Source organism: Marmota marmota, unplaced genomic scaffold (genome assembly GCF_001458135.2).
Source record: "Marmota marmota marmota unplaced genomic scaffold, marMar, whole genome shotgun sequence".
Classification (NCBI taxonomy): domain Eukaryota; kingdom Metazoa; phylum Chordata; class Mammalia; order Rodentia; family Sciuridae; genus Marmota; species Marmota marmota.
Genome location: NW_026009894.1, coordinates 13863 through 28952, shown reverse-complemented (window position 1 = coordinate 28952; position 15090 = coordinate 13863). Strand labels below are relative to the sequence as shown.

Genomic DNA, 15090 nt, shown 5'->3' with positions numbered 1-15090 from the left:
GACATCACTACCTGTGAGACATTAAGATTTCTTAAATAATTTTGCAGAATGTAGTTTTAATCGAAATTAACTTTGAATTTGAATTGTGAGTGGATGGAGTAGTATGCTTTCCCAAACATCCGAGCATAAGACCTGAAGAAAGGCTTCACACCACTACACAGGACCCCTGAGTCTCAACACAATATGGGGGAATGCTGCAACGTATTATTGAGATAAAATACATCTTTAAAAACCAAGGAAGATGGGAAAAAAGTTGCAAATCTGTGTTTCTTGTTTTGGAGGGCAGGTACTAGGGATTGAATTTAGGGGCACTCAACCGCTGAGCCACATCCCCAGCCCTATTTTGTATTTTATTTAGAGACAGGGTCTCACCGAGTTGCTTAGCACTTCACTGTTGCTGAGGCTGGCTTTGAACTTGTGATCCTCCTGCCTCAGCCTCCCAGGCTGCTGGCATTACAGGCATGTGTCACCATGCTGGTATATACATTTCTTAATACTGCTACTCAGACTTTTCACTCATTTCAGCCATGGAAGTCAAACTGGTTGTCACTCAAATAAAACTGACTTGTTTTGAAACTCTTATTTGCAAACTTTTATAAGAAGATCACCATCCTTGACAGGGAATCAACCAGGTTAGTGAAGCCCCAGTAGTGACTCAATACAGTAGTGACTAATTTCAAAGATGTCATGAGATGGCCCCACCCTTGCTGAAGGTGGGGGCCCAGGTGAGAACCTCTCACCAAGGCTGACCTCGTCACTGCACTCTGACCCAGAGCCATCCCTTCGGACTGAAGGGCAATGTAGCTGCAGGAGGTGAGAAGTTACTGCAGGAGGTCGACGTCACCCAAGACCAAAAGCAACTCAACTCGGCTTATAAAATATTACCTGTTGTCTAACTCCCACCTGGACTCTGGTCCCAGCTAATTGTGGTCCATCTTACTGCCGACTACTCCATCCCACCAGACTGGGACTCCTCATAGAGGGGAGATCCTATTACTTTTACAGCCAGATCATGGACTCCTGCCCTAACACTCGGCAGCAAGTGTCTGTTGTTCTGTGTCTGGTCGGGTTGCTGCAGGCTTCCTTCATGCCCCTATAAAGCGGATTCTTTCTGCATAGAAATGTGAGGCAGAGGCAATACACTTGCCAGGTTGAGCAGCCTGCAGCCCAACAGCTCAAGAGCTGCCTGGCTCAGAGCACAGCTGGAAACCCAATTCTAAAATGAAAAATTGCAAAGCTGCTTTCTTGTGACCTATTCTCTACAAGGTCCACACATTACAGTGGATAAAAAGCTGCACCCCATTTTCCCATGAGATTCTTCCCAATAAAGGACATAATTTATAGTCGTCACACATCCCTGCTCCTCCAACCACAAATTGCAACGATTTTAATTTTGAATACAAGAACAGTCTATAAATGTTTTTAACTTCATTAACCTGTCTGCCCTTGCTTGAGGGCCATGCTCATTTACATGATTCCCAATTGCCCAGAGCCAAGGTGGCTCCAAATAGCTTTTTTCATCGATTTCCAACACTTGGCGGCTTCCTCATGACTCAACCCAGTTGCTCCTCTGCATTTCATTTCGCTTTGTAGATTTTCCTCGGGAGGCAGCTGGTCCCCAGCTGTCTGTCTTCCCACCCCTTTCTGAAGCTGGGCTCTCATGAGCCCCCGGATGGTTGTGGCTTTTTGATGTCCCTCATTTCTTCATCCACGTGACCTGCCCAGGGCACCTGTGCCCCTCCCAGGGATGGCCCAGGCCCAGCTAACCCCCTCACAGCACCCCAGCAACTTTCTCTTTCCCAGGGAAGTAGACAGGAGCCGAGCCCTGAGCCCAGGGAGGTCCGGCCCCGGGCCCTCTGAGTGACCGAGGACTTTCTCCACAGGAAACCTGTCCAGTCAACTGTGGTCAGTGCAGTACAATTTGCTTTAAAGTTCATCCTGACTGGAAGGCCCAGGACACTCCTCCATACAGGTGGAAATCCTAAACTCTAACGACGGGCACTTGTAATTTGGCAGAGATCCCAGAGTTTAGGTGTGAACACGATGATATTTTGCCCACCAAGGCATTCCCTGAAGCACCCACAGCAGCTTTGGGGGCTCTTTTCCCTTCTCCTCTTATTTTTTCCTCCAAACTTAAATAAAGATATAACCCAACAGACCAGGCTGATCTTATGCCTAGGTGATGGAACATCTCAGTTGAGGTACCTATATTATCATACAAAACATGTACAGTGTAGTCGGTACTATGTAGCTGTATGTAAATCAGCTTCTTAACTGTGTTGGACAACCAGCTGTTAGAGATTTTTCTGATCGTGAACTGATAATTTTGCAAAATGAATTGCTTGAAATTGGATATAGGGCTGGGGTTGTGGCTCAGTGATAGAGCACTTGCCTAGTACGTATGAGGCGCTGGGTTCGATCATCAGCACCACATAAAAATAAAGGTATTGTGTCCACCTACAACTAAAACTATATTTAAAAAATCAGCTATAATGTAACACAAACAAATGCTTGGATTCAAATGAAATTCCTTTCCAATAGAGTTTTCTAAACGCTCGATTTCTATTTCTATCCAATCATGACTCAAAGAACAAATAGTTTGTGGACAGGCACCGAGCATGGATCATGCTTTGAGTAGCGCTGGTGTAGAGTGGTACCTCATGTGAAAGCGATTTATATTTATATTTCAGTCTGTTTCCTTGGGGAGAATACAGACCTTCTGGTCTCGTCTCTGCTCATTCTTGTTCGCTCTTAATACAAAGAATCCAGCGCTGCTGATTTCTTCAGGAGCGCACCACCCTCCTCCAACACGCCAGCTACCTCCTCCATGCTAATAAGCATCACTGCCCCCTTAAGTCCTCCTCTCTAGGAAGAGTCTGAACATACGTCCTCAGACCCCAGGTGCCACCGGGGTCCATGTAAATGTCCCTTCCTGCCCCGTTCCAAGGAACCTGGTTGGGCTCCCAAGTGCCTGTGTATAATTGTTACACATGATACGTATTAAAAGCATATTACATAGATTATGTTACGGCTCACTATATACAACATGAAAATACTACATATTACCTAAAATACAACTATATAATATTGACTATGTTGTACATGTTTTGTATGATATAGGTACTTGAGAATCTTATATAAATGAGATATCTATGGCTACAGTAACACCTGTAACATTATATTATATAAATAATGCATATTACATTATATATAAAGGAAAATAGACAAATATACTCTATAAAAGGTCCACTGGCTGGAGACACTGGGTAGCAGTGGGTGGGAACATGAGATACATGTGTAATAGGCAATATGTTTAAAATATAAACATTACACAAATAATACAATAATCATCTGAAAGTCCCCAAAGTGACAACGTGTAATATAAAAATATGCACAGAGGGCAACTCCATGCCTCACTCACCAGTGTCGTTGGGGTACTTGTCCCCCATGGTGCATGTCTTCCCGTCGTCCTCAAGGACATAGCCCTCCCGGAACTCACAGTGGTAGCTGCCCACAGTGTTGACACAGATGTGGTCGCACAGTGTCTTGTTGCTGGTGGCACACTCGTCGATGTCTGGTGTGAACCAAATGCAGAAAACGCTCAGTTTCTGAGAAGTCACTTATGCCACAGATGGCACAAGACTTGTCCCTCATAATACCTGTGCCAAGGACACTATTCCAGACCTTGACCGGACAGAGCCTGGCATGAGGTTGGGCACTGGGAGGATGGGCCGTCTGTGGAAGTGGCACTTTAGCCATGTGACTATCATTACAGACCAACCAATGATGGGTTCCTGGCCGTCACGGGACCCGATGGAGGTACGGCTGGCCTTTAGAGAGTTCACCTGGGAAATGATGATAATGAAGCCTGTCCCTAAATACTTCCCAGGGCTCCTCAGGAGAGCACTGGGGCCAACACACCCTGATGAGCAGACATTAGCTAAGTGATTTTTTGCAAGCAGTCTAGTGTGCTGAGGTTTTTAAAGTTCTCCTTTATGGCTGGAATTCTACATGTGACACAAGGGCCACTTAGGAATAGCCCCTTCCCAGTTAAGGAACACAATATACTTGGGAAAATATACTTATGACAAAATAGTCACAGATGTCTAATGGAGAGAGGCTTCCCTAGGAAATCTCTGCCTCATCAATGATCCAAGCAGACCCCCCATGAGCTGCGGAAATGAGGCATGAGACCATCAAATGAGTAACCGCGGAGGGTCCACGTCAACTGCCCACACCATGGGGCTTGCGCCCCTGCTGCACTGGGAAGAAACAACACGTTTCCCACCATGAGAAGATGGGCTCAATTCCATTTCCTGTTCACTGGCTAAAGACACCCCGTAGCAGTGGGTGGGAACCAGGACACACAGCCCCTGACCGTGACATGTGGGCAGACAGAGCCCAGCCTTGAACTTTAGGATGCCGATAATTTTTTAGCCTGGACAAGCAGCCAGGGACTCAGCTCTGGCAGGCTCCCTGGGTGCCAAGAGCGAGCACAGTAATTCGGGTGCTCCTCTGCAGTATACACTGTTGTCATATGTAGCCTGGATGGAGGCGACGGTTGGAGCCGCCTCTGCAGTTCCTCAGGCTGACTGCCTTTTTCTCCAGGTGTTCCCACCCTTAAATGTCAGAGTGAAGCGGTTGTACTGGCCACAGAGGACACTCTTAGTAGAATGCAAAGTACTGCTGATCCCCAAATGTCTACAGAAAAAGAATTAGGGCACGTAGCTCCCATCAACTGAAAGGGGAGCCCATGGGCCCAGCCCTGAGCTGTGTGGAGTGTCCCATGCGCTCTGTAAGAGGCACCCTGAGTCCCTCCTACCCTCCTCCATTTGCTTGTCGGTTTGGGGTACCTTTCCCAGATGCTTTTTGGGAAAAACTAGGGGACCTAAGGCTAGACTTTCCCAGGTGCCCAATGGAGGAGGGAGCCTTGCTCATATCAAATGGCTTATTTCCCACCTGGGTCCATCTGAGGTCTCTACTCTTCTTCCAGTTGATCTGAAACTTCACTGAGCATAGTACTCATGTAAATGCACGTCCCTGGACCCACCCTCAAAGTTGTGGCTCACTATGTCTGGAGGAGGGGCCAGGAACCTTTCAAGCAGGGACCCCAGTTGGGGAGACAGGTTAGTCATGGGCTTGCCACACTCAAACACACAGTTCCAGACCATGAGCCCTAAACCTCCTCAGGAATTCAAGGAGGGCACTAAGAATGCCCAGTCAAGGAGAACGACCAGAGCAAGCTGGTGCCCCTGGTGATGGCCAGGCAACTGCTCAGCTACAGCCAAGTTTGCCTCTAACCTCCTGCCACACGCACACCTCTGTTTCCCCAGTCACCTCTTGAGAACACTCATTCTTGCTTCTCTGGTTTACATTCCAGACCACTCATTTCCTGTTTTGCATTATTCTATTACATCTGGCCTGGTTCCCCGTCTTTGGCTTTTACATCTCACTGCCAGTTAGGAGCTGGAAAATAGCACGCATTGCCAATGCACCCAGGCAGTAGGGCTTCTCCCACTTCCGGTGTCTCTCGCGGTCATATTGGTATCCTGGATAACAGGTGCACAGCACGCGGCCAAAGTTGTCTGTATACTGCTGTTCACAGGGAGCCTGGGCACAAACATCATAATCTGAAAGAGAAAAAGTATGCACTCACGTCAGCCGCAGGGGTAGACAGGGCAGCCTGGCCTGGAGCTCGCCTTCCGGGCTGCATTCTGCAGGTGTGACCTGTGAGCAGTCACACCTACAGGGGCATTAGCCCTGGAGGCTGTGGTACAGCTTCTGAGAGCACTGTGGTGGCAGAAGGCAAACACCACTCATGCTTTTCTCTGAAGTTGCCTCATTGTGCCCCTGGGTCTTGGTCACTATCCAGAAGCAAAGATGCTTTAGTCAGCCAGGCTCTGGAGCAGTTCCTGGGGGCCTCTTTGATCTTCAACTGCTATAGGAACAGGGAAGTCCTTCCAGCAGGGCATTGATGGGCTTTGGTGCCCAAATGTAAGAGGAAGGGCTGGCTGGCAGACTCAGAAAAATGAGGGCAGCTTTTGGAATAGATATGCGAGAGTCTTCAGAGAGCCTATGCTCGCACAAGTGAGTATGGTAGGTGTGCACACGATGGTGTGTGTGTATAGAGATTCTGCATGTGAGAGGGGGGTGGGTGAGACTGAATGGCTGCAGATCTCTTGCTGGCCCTATGCCTGTGCATACGAGGGTGAATGCCCAATAATGTGTTAGGAATTGGGGCATCTACTACTCTCCATTCTTATGAACTGATATTTAATGAGCCTCTGAAGGGCCTCTGGCTCTAAATCGCTCTGTTTTGACATATTCTCAGATCAGTTCCAGCATCTCGTCACTGTCATCTCCATGTACTAGTCCCAGATGGACCCTCCTGAGACACAGGTGAACCTGGGTCTGCTCTCCTGTATGTGAAGGGAAAGAAGTGAGCTGTCTCTGATGCAGACAGGGTCAACTTTGACAAAGATCATGCCATTCTGGTGATGACCTGGTAAGCTGCCCTTGTTGGACGATACTTCCCACAAGTGGGACTCCAGGTCTGCTTTGCCAGCCTGGGTTCTGACCAGGCCTACAAACTCTCTGGCTAACTTTTCCTCAACCAAGCATCACCTCCAGGCAACCAAAGTTCTGTGTTTCTTTTGCTCAAAAGTCAAGTCTCAGTGTGACTGGTAATGAGCTGCCCTGTCCTGCCAGCTGTCACCATTACTGGATCAGCCAGGGAGGAGGCAGGAGGCAGAGGGGCCGTCTAAGGCACTGGTTGGCTGTGGTGCCCAATGAGGTCTTGCTTTCAGAAGCAGCCGATCCCACTCTGCTCGGCTTCTTAGGTGCCACTTAAACTCTTCCAGCTGTTTTCATGTTCACCTCCGTAACTCTAAGTATTCAATTTGCATTGCTTCCTTTATTTTAAATGTTGCTTTTACTTTAAAGGTTCCTTATTAACTTCCAGTCACGAGATACACTTAGCATTTTTATTGCACTTCCCCACCCCAGCACTTGGCACTTCTGGTTCCTTCCATCTGGTCAATGGGTTTTGTTGAAATTTTAGTTTGGTAAATCTCCAGCATTTGCCCTGGAGTGACGATATAAAAGCTCTCTGGGCAGAGCCAGGAGGTACACTCCACTGAACTGCCCTTCCCTGGGGAACTGTCTGATGTCCTTAAGGGAAGTGCCTTGTGTGTTTTTGGGGGTCCGAGTCATTGAGCTCATGTAGTTTCAAGTCTGCTCCACCTTCTTCCAACAGCTACTTGGTGACATGAGGCTCTGGAGACAAATTCTCCAGCCTGTTGGGTGCTTTCAATAAGGGGTGCTGTCGGGAGGTGTAGGTACAGAGACAGACCCACACAAACACATGGAGGCTGGAAGAGGGGCTCTGCACCTTTCTGCCTGTGCTTGTTCCTGAGCCTTATCCCAGTCCTACCCAACTCCATCCAGACCCTTTGGATAGCAGCAGTAAATGCCAGTTTGCAGTTTCTAACACTTGGAGAAGCAGCCTCCCCACAACCATCTTAGGGGCACCCCGCACCAGTGATCTGGTGCTCCTTCCCCCAAGTGGGGTTCCCAGATCCATGAGCCACAAACTGAGTTCAGAGAAACAGCACAGGCTGCCCAGTGCCTCCAAGACCTGGGTCCTAGCCCAATGGCACCTCCTCCGAGCTTCTATGTCTTAATGGGTCTCCTGCCTCTTTGCTCCCCTAGCTTAGAAGTGGGAGCTACTGTACATGGTTGTTACTTCTGGGAGAGTTTTCCTTTTGACTTTTCAGTTCTCAATGTGTAGTCTTTGGTTCTTTCTATCAAATGTTCTCTGATAAATAATGGAGCATGTGGATGACAGTTATGATTCATTTCTAGGGACTTCCTGAAATTTTTAAATCTCTTCAGATGTTTAAGTATCTGCCCATTTCTGATTGAGGAAGTTTCTTCTAGAACATTCTGTGCTTTCTCCCAGCAGAAATCTCTGTGGCTGCTTCTTGGTGTGTCCATTCCCTATCATCTTGGGGATTCCATCCACACTCTTTTGACCCTATGCTTCCCTCTCCTCCTCCCTCATCTTCCTCTTTTCTGGTTTATGCTCTAGTTGTATTGGAGCATATACTCCAGTAGCTTCCCGAGAAAAGTCATGAAAGAGGTAACATTTTTATGCTTATGCATGTCTAAAAATATATTTTAGTGATTGATAGTTTGGGCATAAAACCGTAAGAGAAGTTCACCTCCACAGTATGCAGACATCGCTCCATTGTTTTCTAATTCAGGCTCACTGCAGCTGAGTCCTATGAGATTCTACTACTAAATCTTTCATATGAATTTCACTTCTTCCCCCTCTGAAATTTTAATTTTGTTTCCATTGTATTACAATTTCACAATGAGGTTTTCACGTGGGGCTTTGTTATTCTTTGATGGGCCCCTTTCTATCTAGAAAATTCTGGAGAATTTCCTTGAATTCCATCTTTAATGACAACTCCTTTTCTCTGTGTAACTTAATTATCTTGAGGTTGTGTTCCCTGGACTGTTCCTCATTTTTCTACTTTTCATTTCTTTGATCTAGGTCTTGGGTAATTTCCTTAATTTCACCTTTCAACCCTTTTGCTATTTTCTATGTGTCATGTTTTTGATTTCTAAGAATTCTTCATTCTGTTCCTTTTTATTGACACCCTGTTTTTGTTTGATGCATTCTGTATTGTTCCTGAAGTCTAAGTGAATTGATTCCAAGTCTCCCTCTGTCCGGGTAGCTCATGCTTTCTCTGAGACTTTCCCTTAGGTTTCTTTTTGAAGGCTTTCCTCCAACATCTGGTGCTCCTTGGGTGTTGTCCAAGTTTACTTGTGGAGTATGAAAAATAGCTCAACAGCAGCTCTTTGCACATGGGATTTTTATAAATCCCAAGCTTCAGCTTAAGTGACTCGACCGGTGCCTTCCAGCATCAGTTTCTAGAGCTTTCCTTGTGTCTGCTCGATGTCCAGAGGCAGCGTGTCCAAATCCCTATCCGAGAGTAAGTCCTTTTTGAACTATGAAGGGAGGGGGATGGGTGTTTAAATCTTCAATGTGTACCTATTTGCTTAATGCCTCCACGTGCGATGTTGAGTTCTTACTTGCATCTGACTGGTCCTCCCCAGCCAGCCTCAAGAACCTCTGCTTTACCCTCTTAGAAGAGGGTACTTTTGGTTTCCTGCCTGGGTATAAAAGGGGCAATAATTTTGGTTGCATGGAGGGCACATCATAGTCTGACTTTTCAGACTTTTAAATCTAACCTGTTTTGGCACCACTTCAACCCTTGTTTTCAGTTTTGATTGTCATTAGTGTCGGTATGAACTGTTGGCTCCTTAGTTTTCCCTGGTGCTGTCTGAGGGCTCAGGCTTCTCATTTTGCTGAATTCTTTACTATCTTGTCTGTTCTCCAGCTTCTAAAATGTTGTTGCTGTTATCTCTTCTTCCTTTCTCCTTAATCTTGTGGGTGTATGTCTTTTGCTTCCCGCCCCCGCCCCCGCCAATCTTGTAGAGTTTCTGTGGGAGAGGCAAGGCTAAGAAATTTATTCTGTCCTTTGTTTTTGAAAACTTGTTTTTTAGAGCCTATCAACTTAGTCAAGTGGCTTTTATCTTTAAAATTTACACATTTTCTATACTCTGTTGTATTTCTCTTGGCTCCTATTTCAGATCTTCATAGTCTATGTAAACAGGATCCTACTCCCAAGAACCTTCTCCTTTAAATCCATTCTGCACAACCGCCACTAGGCTACCTGACCAACACACAGTGCTCAGACAGCCTTCTAGTTCTAAATAGGCCAGGCATCTCTGACAATCTAAACATTGGAAATCAAGAATTTCAAGCACCATGTCTTAGATTTTGAAGTATTTCAGATTTCTGGATCAGGAATGATCAACCAGTGAAGTCTACACAAATATTCCAAATTTCAAGAAACTCTGAAACCTAAAACACTTCTGGTTGGTCCTGAGCACTTCAGATAATGATCCTCAAGTTTGTACTAATGAAGCATGGGTGGGTCACTCTCGCATTTGAGGTTGGGCACTAAATTCCTTGAGATTTCTCCAACATTAAGATTTACCTTTGAGCTTCTCTTCACTTTTGTCCTTGGTCCCAGTCACACCATCTTTCTTACATACTTCTGTCACTTCACCTTAGTAATTAACGTCCAACCTGACACCTTCACTCTCAGTGCCTTGTAACTGTGGTTTTCTATCTTCACTGCAAAAGCCTTCCCTGATCTCCTCCATCGAGTCTATTTTGTCTCCTCTCAAGGCCATGGAACTCTGACCATCTTCCGCTCACAAGCTCTGACAATGATCAGGTACCCGCCCTCCCAACTTGGCCACTCTGTGATCTCAGTTTCTTTAAGGCTCAGTTTCCTCACCTGTAAAATACTGATAATACCAACACCCACTTCACTCCTGTGGATATGAAACCAGATGACACGTCAAGCACAGTGCCTGACACACAGGGAAAGCTCTACCTGCTTTTCTGCTGCTGGTTCCCATCACTGTTTGCCTTCATGGGAGGGACTATGCCCCCTGGAGTAACGGCCGGGATTTCTTCCCCATGTTGTATGCTCAGTTCATAACTGCTGAGCTAAACAAATCGGATCATCCTATCACATGGCCAAGATAACAATGGCGGGTGTTGGGGCACCAGATCCTGTCTTTGCAGACCTCCCTTGCAACTATTCAGCTCCACTGCTGTCATGCAAAAGCAGCCATAAGTAAGTACTACTTTGGTGAATAGGTATATGGCCCCATTTCAATGAAGCTTTATTTCTAGAGGCAGGGAATGGACCAGATTTGCTCCACAGGCCACACAGGTCACTGCCCACGACTCAGCAACAAATGAGCCAGCAACATTTTAAAAAACTAACTTCCACTCATCAGTTAACACATCTGTTTAGACACACTAGTTTCTTTTTGCTACCTGGGATGGTTAATTTCATTAGTTAACTTGGCCAGGCCATGCTACCTATACATCTGGTCCAAAGTCCACCAAGAGAGTGTGCATGCTGTGAATTAGTACCCAATATATGGTGTGGTTTCTCCCTTGACCAGTATTCATTCACAGGATGAGGAATCAAGGGGTGGAAACGAGAGTGGCATCCCTCTTGGTTACCCAGTTTCATCTCCATGATCTATTAGAGGAGACCTTTTCATTTGGGGGAATAGAGCTGTTGCTCAGGCAGGTCTCAAATGATCTCCCCACTTTAGCCTCCCAGTAGCTGGGACTAGATGTTCACAACAAGACATACAGTTCTACTAGCAGAATTTCTGATTCCCATTCCTGTGACTTTATGCTGTTAGTTTCAAATGGAGGATGATTGTGGGAGGAGAAAAAAAATGCTTCCGTAGGTTTGCCATCTGGACACTGGGGTCCTCATGCCTCATAGGCCTGCAAGGGAGGAAGTCACTGCGTTGGCCCAGTGACAGTCTAACAAGGGGAAGCTGGATGGTTACTCCTCAGCAAAGGAGTGTCTGGATATAAGGAATATCTTAAGGTGTCTCTGGGTTACTCTGTCCTGCAATTACAGTTGATGGAAAACCACCACCCAGTTCAGGCTAGATGAACATCTCAGGAAGAAAGAGGTAGAATACCTCACCAGGTTAACAATACAAACACCACAAAAAATAAACATGACCAGGTGAGGAGCTTATTGGAGGCAAAGGGAAAAAAATTAGTGGAAGAAAGAAGTTATGAATAGCAGCTATGACCATGTGACCAGTTTCAGAAACAAGGGCCATGATTGTCATGAGCATTTATATTCTAGAATATGTGTGTATATGTGCAAATACCTTTTTCTTATCACATTGTGTATCAATAAGATGTATTAACTTATATCACAGCATTGAAATATGGTGAACTTTAACATGACAGCATTTAAATTATAGCATATGGAGGAGAAAAATAAATATTACTTTGCATCCTTTTCTGGGGAAGGTGTCCGTGCATTTTAACATGGGGGTAGCAGCATTGCATCAGGTGGAGGTATGGCCTTATGATTGTTTCCATTTGGAGATTAAGTTCAGGAGATTAAATGTGTATGGGTGCCAAGTTGAAAAGGGGTAGACTGTGATGGGTAATTTTATATATCAATTCAACTAGGACAAAGTACTCAGATATTTGATCTCACATTATTCTAAGATTATTTGATCTACACATTTCTGTGTAGGTATTTAGATGAGATTAACAGACTTTGAGTAAAGCAGATTACCCTCCCGCCTGGGGTGGGCCTCATCTGGTCAGTTGAAGGATTAGTAGCAAAACACATAGACCTGCTTTGATAAAAAGGGAATTCTGCCAGGAGACTGCCTTTGGCTTACCCTGAAGATTCTGGGCTTGTACCTCCATAATCTCATGAACTGATCTTATAAATCTCAATCAAAATCTGTCTCCCCACTACACACACACCCACACACATAGCCTAGTTTTTTTTTTTTTTTTGGTCTCTGGAGAACACTAACATGCAATCTTTTTTTCTTCTAGTACTGAGGATTGAACCCAGGGCCTTTGTATGTGCTAGGCAAGCACTCTACCCCTGAGCTACAACTCCAGGTGCCTAAAATACAGCCTTTACTGGAATTCTACATTTGTACTTTGCATTTGTGGGTGATAGAATCCCTTATGACTAAATGTATCTTTAGTCAAGGAAACAATCACTAATCTATTTCCACTGATTAAAACAAATCAACTTGAAAATGTATTCTGGTGAGAAGTAAGAGCAGAAATCATGGCAGAGGAACCTTTGGCAGTAGAGTCCACTTTCCCTGGAAATATTCAGCCCTTGGTTACACTAGTCACAGGTGCTGTGCTCTCATTTTAAGGGGAGAAAGCCTAGGCATTTGAAACCACAATATCTAACATTTAAAGAAACTAAGTATGGGGTATCCATAGGATGTATTTTTCAGTAACACTGAGCAAGGTCTTTAGTTAGGATCTTAAATTGGCCTCAACTTAATTTTCTTTGGAATCTGCCAAACTGCATTATAAAGGACACAGCTGTTGACTGAGAAGAGCTGGCTCATAAAGAAAAGCAATTCTAATTTTCATGGGTTTTTTCCCTGCCAGGCTCTGATCAATAGAACTGGCTTACAGAGAGAGATTCGGCTTAGAGAGACCTCAGGCCTCAACAATGTTATGTGAAATACTTTCCTAAGCAGCTGTCCATGGCAGCTTTCTCAAAGGTCAGTCATGATTTAATGAACTCTTCCATCCTTCTACCAAAGACAGCAACACACAGGAGGGATTCATCTATTTCCAACTGATGAAGACATTGTACTCCGTGAGACAACGCAACAGAATTAGCTTGGCTGGGCTCCACATCCTCCCTCCAGAGACACCTGGCTTCCTGGGTAGTAGTGAAGAAAGCTCTTTCACGTGCTCCATCCCAGACTGCGCAAATTAACCCCAGGCTTTTCAGTCTCTGATGGGCTGGGGATGAAGCTCAGTGATAGAGTGCTTGTTTAGCAGGTGCCAGGCCCTGGGTTCAATCCCTAAGTCCTGCAAAACCAAACCAAATGCCCTCCCCCGACAGTCCCTGGTGCTTCCTATGTCCCTGCTAGACTGGAATCCTCTTCACCACTCCAACTACCTGGCTAAGACCTGGGCAGCCTTCCTTGATAACCCCGCTTAAGTATCCCCGCGAGTCCACCTGGTCTTCCATGTTGTGTGTTACCTTTGAACAGCTGCTGCACTCAATTGTCTCTAAGGCACACACTGCATCTATTAATAGTGACAGCAGCAGCCACCACTTACTGAGTGCTTAAGAACTGGCCTCCTGTTCCAAGTACTTTACATGAGGCAAAGTTTAAACGTCCGTATGACCCTAGTACAAATACCTGCCTGTAAAAACTTAAGGGTTAGAAAATTAACTTTCCCAAGGTCATACTGAGCAGGACGTGGAAGCTCAGTTAGAATCCAGGTCTGATTCCATATGATCTGCCTCCCGTCTCTGCAGTACACACCTGACAGCTGGGCTCATCTTAACATCTCTGTGTGCAGTGCTAGGCTGAGCATTTAGATAGCGTCCCCTGATGGTCATGCAAAGGGGCTTAAAGTTTAGCACATGAAAACCAGGTAGAGGGAACAAGGAGGGTTGATTGTAATTTGTCTATGAAATGCTGATTAGGGAATTATAGCCTATTAAGTATAATATCTCAAAAAACCCTCACTGTATATGAATACCTCATGTGATGATTTAGATAGAGCATGTCACGTATGACTAAATTAGCAAGGAATTTTATGCCAAGGAAGAATTATACATAAACAGATAACCAGACAGATAATATTCTATACACATCTGAACTTCATAGACTTCTAATGATTAGTCATGAATAGAAAGATGAGGCCATCTTTTACATTACATACCTTCTGGGATACACTGTCCAAGAACAAATTTATACCCTTTGCAGCACTTTTTCCTAAGAGATAAACAAACAAAAAGGCATTTTAATTATGGTGACTATGACATTAAAAATAAAATTGTTTTTGGTTATTGTTTTTGAGTGAAAGAACTTATGCCCAGGAAAAACTAAGCAATAAAGTAGAGATGGGATACTTTTAAGTCATTTAAAATTAAATAGAAAAATATTGCAGAACAGGACCACAGGATCTGACACAAAACACATGAAATCAACCCTCTGAATGCTATGAAGTAATGAGCTGAGATGTCAAGGTACTTACACTATAAAAAGAACGATGACAACTTGAGCTGCCACCTATCACGAGCTAGAGATTTCACTTTTAATCTAACCAAGTAAATTGCACAGTAAAGGAAAAATATCCTCTCCAAGAACAAGATCACAAAGATGCAGGGTCTCCACCACATGTGCAATGTGTGACCTTCTCAAAAGGGAAAACTATCAATGAGTCAAACTCCCTGAAAACCCACCATATTGGAATGATCAGACATTAAGCTAGCTATTAAACTAATTATGTTCAGTGACATAAATAAAAATATAATGAATTTAAAAAGCAGGAAATCTCAGAAGAGAAACTATTAAAAGAATATGGAATTTCTGGAACTGTAAAATGTATCTGAAATTTTTTTTGGAAAAATCTGATAAGGTTGAAGAATGGAGACACGATCC

The 15090-nt window shown here is 44.8% G+C and overlaps 1 long non-coding RNA gene across 1 annotated transcript; it reads right to left on the bottom strand.

Annotated features, from left to right (window-relative positions):
• Positions 1 to 3402: 3402 nt before the first annotated feature.
• On the bottom strand, positions 3403 to 14500 carry LOC107133854. Its single transcript, XR_001502409.2, has 3 exons — positions 14369 to 14500; positions 5496 to 5630; positions 3403 to 3574 (listed from the first exon to the last, which is right to left on the bottom strand). It is a non-coding gene; the product is annotated as an uncharacterized LOC107133854 (long non-coding RNA).
• Positions 14501 to 15090: the final 590 nt, after the last annotated feature.